Source organism: Anolis carolinensis, chromosome 2 (assembly GCF_035594765.1).
Source record: "Anolis carolinensis isolate JA03-04 chromosome 2, rAnoCar3.1.pri, whole genome shotgun sequence".
Lineage (NCBI taxonomy): Eukaryota > Metazoa > Chordata > Lepidosauria > Squamata > Dactyloidae > Anolis > Anolis carolinensis.
Window position 1 is genome coordinate 89,392,301 of NC_085842.1, and position 7,550 is coordinate 89,399,850.

A 7,550-nucleotide genomic window follows, 5' to 3' on the forward strand; every position below is an offset into this window, starting at 1 on the left:
TGTAACAACTACAGACCAATCTCCAACCTCCCGTTTTTGGGCAAGGTTCTGGAGCGGGTGGTTGCCACGCAGCTCCAGGAATTTCTCGATGACACTGATTTTCTGGACCGCTCGCAGTCTGGCTTCAGGCCTGGGTACAGTACCGAGACGGCTTTGGTCGCCTTGGTGGATGACCTCCGCAGGGAGCTGGACAGGGGGAGTGTGACCCTGCTGGTTCTCTTGGACATCTCAGCGGCTTTCGATACCATCGACCATGGTATCCTTCTGGGGAGGCTCGCCGGGATGGGACTCGGTGGCACGGTTCTGCAGTGGCTCCGGTCCTTCCTGGAGGGTTGTTCCCAGATGGTGAAGCTGGGGGACACCTGCTCGGACCCCTGGCCATTGACCTGTGGGGTCCCGCAAGGGTCTATTTTATCCCCCATGCTATTTAACATCTACATGAAACCGTTGGGAGAGGTCATCCGGAGTTTTGGAGGGTGTTGCCATCTCTACGCAGATGACACGCAAATCCACTACTCATTTCCATCAAACTCCAAGGAAGCCCCTCGGATTCTGAACCAGTGCCTGGCCACTGTGGCGGACTGGATGAGGAGGAACAAGCTGAGGATCAATCCTGACAAGACAGAGGCCCTCCTGGTCAGTCGCCCATCTGATCTGGGTATTGGGTGGCAACCTGTGCTGGACGGGGTTGCACTCCCCCTGAAATCACAGGTCCGCAGTTTGGGGGTCCTCCTGGATTCAGCGTTGACGCTTGAGGCTCAGGTGTCGGCGGTGGCCGGGAGGGCTTTCGCACAACTCAAACTTGTGCGCCAACTGCGACCATACCTCGTGAAGTCTGACTTGACCACGGTGGTGCATGCCTTAGTTACCTCTAGACTGGACTACTGTAATGCGCTCTACGTGGGGCTTCCCTTGAAGACGGCCCGGAAACTACAATTGGTCCAGCGCTCGGCAGCCAGATTAATAACAGGGGCGAGCTACAGGGAACGATCTACTCCCCTGTTTAAAGAGCTCCACTGGCTGCCGTTCACTTTCCGGTCCCAATTCAAGGTGCAGACCATCATTTATAAAGCCCTAAACGGTTTGGGACCCACCTACCTTAGGGACCGTATCTCCTACCATAAACCTGCTCGTTCCCTTCGTTCATCCGGGGAGGCCTTCCTTTCGCCACTGCCTCTGTCCCAGGCCCGTCTTGTGGGAACGAGGGAGAGGGCTTTTTCTGCTGTGGCCCCCCGACTGTGGAATTCATTGCCCACTGAGATTAGGCAAGCCCCCACCTTGTTAGCCTTTAAGAAAGATCTAAAAACATGGCTTTTCCGATGTGCCTTTGGGGAGTAAATGTAATATATTGCTCTGGCCATTCCCCTTGGTTTTTATCCTTTAGACTGCTCCACCATTTTATTTCCCTGTTTCCCCCTATTCCTATGTCTCTCTCTCCCGAGTTTTTAATTAAGTGTTCATGTGACCTGCCCTGGTTTTCATTGTTTTTTCCGATTTGGGTTGTAATATATATTCGATGATTTTGCACTGTTATATTGTGTTATGATTTGCTGTTTATTTTGTTATATTGTATGGTGTCTGGGCATGGCCCCATGTAAGCCGCCCCGAGTCCCCATAGGGGAGATGGTGGCGGGGTATAAATAAAGTTTTATTATTATTTATTATTATATAATTATACCAATGGGCTACTCCTTTATTTATTTAATTTAAATACCGCTCTTCTCCCCCAGGGGGACTCAGAGTGGTCTTACATAATGGCAAGATTAAGGCCACATATAATACAAAATATAGTAAAAACCAACAATCGTAAAAATACACTTAAAAACCAATATCATATTGAATTAAAACAGTAAAACACTGTGTGACCATTACAACAGGGCCAGTAGCATTGGGCCAAAAGTCAGAGCCAGTCTCCTTGATTGTGTTGTCCTTTATGCTACCTAACATTTAACAGCTTTGTGTGTGACAGAAATCAATACGTTTATATTAAACATACAGATTTGGGAGAATTAATTATTAGAATTAATATTGAAATTGTGGGGATGCCTGGTGTTGTTTGTTTATGTGGCAGCTCATCTCATCTCACTGTGTGAATCCATAGTGTGATAAAAGAGAAAAAGTGATATCAGTTAAAAGAATGAGCCTTTGGTTGTATAATATAATGGGTCCTTGGGGTTTGGTTCCAGAACATTTGTAGATACCAAAATCTATGGATGTCAACATATACAATGAAGTAATAAAATGATGTTCCTTAGATAAAATGTCAATATCAAATTTTGATTTTTTTTTAATTTTATGTAGTTGGTATTTTCAAACTGTAGGTGGCTGAATTTGTGGCTACACAATCTGTGGATACGGAAGGCCAAATGTATTTCTGAAAGAATTTATCGTAGACCAAGGCTTTCTGGGTGTCACCTGTACACTTTTTCCATTGTCTAGGACTCAGTTGTAACCCTACTTCATCATTTCATCCTCACTGTTTCCTTCCTCTACATATGGCTTCACTACCACTATGGCAGTGCTCTTTCAACAAGCAAGGTTGAAAACAGCATAGCTTCAGCTGTCCAACACTCCTTCAGCCTTGCAATATAAAAAAGGCACTGACTAAAGTGAGGCAGATGTTGCATGCATGCAGACACACACACTGCCCCTGTGTACAGTTCCTTATACAGCACAAGAATGTAAAAAATGAGACATAATACTAGATTTCCTGGGATCTAAGCTACTAGCAGATTCCAGGCCTTCCCCTCCACAACTGAAAGGATGAAACCATCTTAGTACAATAGTAAGTCACTCTGCATTATATTTCTTCATTTGGAATATCAGTGCTGTATTTGAATGGAATATAAGCACAAACTGGAAATAATGTTTTAAATAGGAAAGGTACAGGTTTCCCCTGACATTAAGTCCAGTCATGTCTGACTGGGGGTTGGTGCTCATCTCCATTTCTAAGCCGAAGAGCCGGCGTTGTCCGTAGATACCTCCAAGGTCATGTGGCCGGCATGACTGCATGGAGCGCCGTTACCTTCCCGCCGTAGCGGTACCTATTGATCTACTCACACTGGTATGTTTTTGAACTGCTAGGTTGGCAGAAGCTGGAGTACCAGTAGGCGCTCACTCCACTACTGGGATTTGAACCTGGGACCTTTCGGTCTGCAAGTTCAGCAGCTCAGTGCTTTAACACACTTCCTAATGTTTTAAATAAAGTGCAGTAAATAAATGAATGCAGTCAGACTTTGGCTAGAATTGGTTACTTCCAATTCGGGCAGACCCACTGAATCAATGGTTAAATGTGGAATCAATACATAGATAAATCCAATTGATTCAATGTTTCCCCTCTGGATTTATGTTTTAAGTGCACCTACCTGTTGATTATGTTTTCTTGATGAAGTGATGTAAGTAAATTTGGCCATTATTCTTCGATTCTGCTTATAAAACCAGAAACCTGTTTCGCGTTTCCCCTGAGACCTGACTACACACTAACAGTGCTTAGCTATAGGTTGTTAGAGCTCTATAGGTTGTTAGAGCTGAATTACCCTATTTAAAACAACTGAAACCAACATCAGACTGCTCAGACTTAGTTGCAACAGCACTTTGCTTTTCCTTACTAAATAGCAATGGAAGAAGCAGCAGGAGAAAACACTCCCTAAACAACACTTAAGTATCAGCTTCTGGTCTGAGTGGCAGCAGTGCAAGGGAAAATAGTGCCCTAACTAACCAACCAATCTGAACTCAGTTTCACCCACTTTAACAGCCATGGCTTAATGCTATGGAATCACTAGAGTTGTAATTTGGTAAGGCATCAGCATACTTTGACAAAGAAGTCTACAGACCTTGTGAGACTACAACTCTTATGATACTACTGAGCCATGGCAGTTAAAATGGTATCAGACTGTATTAATTCTGTATTGTAGATATAGATACACCTCTAGCTTCCAGTGGCACTCATGTGGTGAAAAGGCTCTAAGTTTCAGTCTAATCTGTTACCCAAGGTGTTGAATCTTATCTCCGAAACAGATTTAGCCCTTTTCAATCTGTTTTAAAGATTGTCACTTTAAAGTTTAGACTAAAAAGGGAGCAGATTCATTGTTCCAGGGCATGGAAGTTTCTAGCTATCTCAGTGAGAGGAGGATAACATTGTGCTGAACTTGTTTTTAATTCTGAGACATTAGTTAAAGGTACGATGTTAGACAGCATGCTTAAAATGGTTTAAACAGAGCCAGGATTTATCACTCCCATTGCCTCTTTTCATCATGTTTTCACTCTGAACAAGCAATCAGGCATGAATTATCTGTGGTTGCATAACAGTAGAATCCACACGGCTCCGTGTATGAACTGTTTCGGGGTAAGCGAAAACGCTATTAGTATGATTCCACAGGGCCCAAATGCCAGCACTGGCTTTTAGGTAGAAAAAATAATCACTCATAGTATAGCAAAGAAAAAATGGAATCCAGCAATACTTTTTACCAACTGTTCACAAGTAACAGCATATGGAGCAGGCTGCAATCCTAAACTGATGCCTTGTTACCTTGGTGCTGAAGTGATCCTTAACAAACCCAATGGGGACTCTGGAATGCGAATCTATGGAATTGTTGCCTCTGAGCAAGAAGCAGCCAAAGCAGAGAAGCAGAACAATGAGCCAGGGAGGGAGAGGGAATCTGCCACCAAAGGGCATTAAGTGGTTTCTTCATCCTCCCTCACCTCTGAGAGTGTGAGTGTGTAGGTTGTTGATAGACAAAGCCTGAGCGGGAAGACAAGGCAGTGCTTTTGTGGTCTGGGTGTGGAGTACTCCCCCCCCTTCTCTCCAGTAGTGTCAAAATAAGATCTTTGGTGCATTCCCCTCATGTATAAACTTCCAGAAGGGTACCCTTTTCAAGACATGGGGGACATAATGTGAAGGGGAGGGTGTGTACAGGGGTGACAATGCATTGGGAATCAATTCCTTCAAAGAACACCATCTCTCCTCTTCTTCCTGGCTGCAGCACATGTTGGCTTCTCTGATGGAGCTGGCAGAGTGGGTAGCATCAATTGTATATTCAGGCTGTGTGGGTGGATTTGCACTTTGTGGGGGTTTTTTTCCAAGACAATATTGCTAATTTAGACAGGGTAGAGGAAAAGCAATGCAATTGGATGTTAGGAGTGGAGAAGAACAGGGAGGAGATGAAAGGCATAAAGAGGGTCATGATTGAAAGAGTCTAATTGTGTCCAATCTGAATATACTAAGCAGGATATAGATATGTATGTAGTCTCTTCCTAAAACTCACTTCCCAGCTTGGAGTACAGAGGCTGGAGAATTGGGGGTCTTGTTGCAAAAAAATCAAACTTATTGACCCTGATACATTTCTCCTCTCCCCCCTTTATCCTTTTATGGTCTTTTATCCTTTCCCAGATGATTTCTGTAAATTAAATATATTAGTTTTCCATCTAAGACAGAGGTGAGAATCATCAGCTACATTGGGAGGGATTTGAAATTTTCACCACTGTTATAAGAGAGCTGCCATATATACTCGTGTATAAGTCAATTTGTTTGGTCAAAAAGTAACAGCAAAATTTGGATTCATGTATACATGGGTCACTGCCATGCCTCCTTTGACTGTAACACTGCTTCTGGCTATTTCTAAATGCCTGCTCAAAAAAAGTCAGTGATGGCCATAATAGAGAGTAGAGTGAGTTTTCTCAGCACAAACTAAGCTCTGAGAGCTAAGTCCAGCCTGAGAGATTCTGAAAAAAGCAACAGTCTTCTCAGATCTCTCTGGATGCTCTGTTGCGGATATCTGGCCATGGCAGAGAGAATAGAGGGGGTGGGTGCTTCTTCTTCCATAGGTCTTTAGCCAAGATAATGTACATAGGGATATCAGTGAAATGAGCAATTCTAATGTGGACAGGCTGATTCAAACTGTGCTGCTTGCTCCTTCATTTGTCTAGGAGAGGGGGAACTATTTAGCCTCCCATATTCTGGGAACAGGCCAGGAATACATGGAATGGCATAGATTTATATCCCACCTCATAGAATGTATATCTGAGAGCACTTCCAGACAGCCTCATAATCTGGGATAAATAAGTGGGCAAAAATTGTAGTACCTGACAGCAAGTCTAGACATGTAGCTGTCTGTTCTGGTCTATGCTCTCTAAATGTCCTGACATGTTCGTTTGTAGTGGGTTCTATAAATCTGCAAGATAGATGTGAGACATCTGCCTGAAGTTTACTTTTTTTAAAAAAAAATGATGCTCTGAGATGTGCTGGACCTCATAAGCACTCATGTGGCTATCTGAATGTACACACAAGCAGATTTCTTGTCATTATATCTCCTGCTGCCTTTACTTTTTCCTCTTGGACCCCATCTTCTTCTGGGGTCACTTGCCTTCCATGTTGGTGCCCACAGTATAAATTCAAGCTCTCTTTAATTTCATAAACATTAGAACAAATCAATTGTTACATGGGGATTGCTTTCCAATTGTGCTTCCATTTAGCCATATGTGTGTTCGTAGCTCCATTTGTTTACAAGTCTCATCAGCTGTTTTGGGATTTTAAAATACACACATGTGCTGGAGCAGTCGACCTCAGTGTACAGGAACAAAGTCATGTGTTTTCCTTGAGTGCAAGGATCTACAGTCATGCAAATGTGCTCTTTTTTTTTTTTGGCAGAAATAGGATTTTAAGTGCAGCTGCTAGTGCAATCCAATGCAGTTCTTCTGCATTTAGGGCCTGTAAAGAAGGACCCTAAGTTTCTACACTGACTTTTGTTTCAGTATCAGTTAATCAAAACATCAGGAAATAAAAAAACTGGTTAACATTTCAAGTTCAGGTAGCCGACTATCGCCCATGCAGCAGCAGTCAACAGGTGAATGATCTTTGCTGATATCTGCCCAGACTCTTTGGCTTTTATATGATTCCCACCGCTAGATTTCACTAGTCTACCACACCACCACTAATGTCAACAATAAACTTCCCTCCAATGGGAAGAAAGATTTGGGTCGCATCTGCACTGTAGAATTAATGTAGTTTGACACTGTTGTGACTCAGCCTAATGATGAAGATGGATTTGGGGTTTTGCAGTCTGAGAATGAGACTTCGAGCATCCCATGGGCAGGGAGCCAGGCTGACATAACAGAGAAGGGAATGAGTGATGTTCAGCTTACAGATCAGCCTGACCCTGACATGCTAGATGGGAGAGTGTGAGAGATTCACAGCTTTCAGAAAGAGATGGGGAAAATCAGCAATCACCAGGTGGTTTACTTTCAGTTAGTGATAATGAGGAAGAGCAATTAGACCAGAATGCTAGATTGCCTATGAGAAACTGGCCTCCGAGGCGTTCTCTTAGAATTTTGGGTAGGAGACAGGGTGCTCAAGGCCATAGAAATGTGTTCATGTCTTGTAAGAATGGGTAAATAGAAAAAGTGTTTGGGACAGACTCTCAGATCAAGCAATGTTGCTTTCTTGGTATGATCTCCTGACCTGCTCCTGGTGAAGCTTCCAGTGCCCTGCTCAAGTTTTACTGTGTCTTTGGAATATATTGGCCTCTTTGTTCTTGTTTTGGATCCTAGAATCC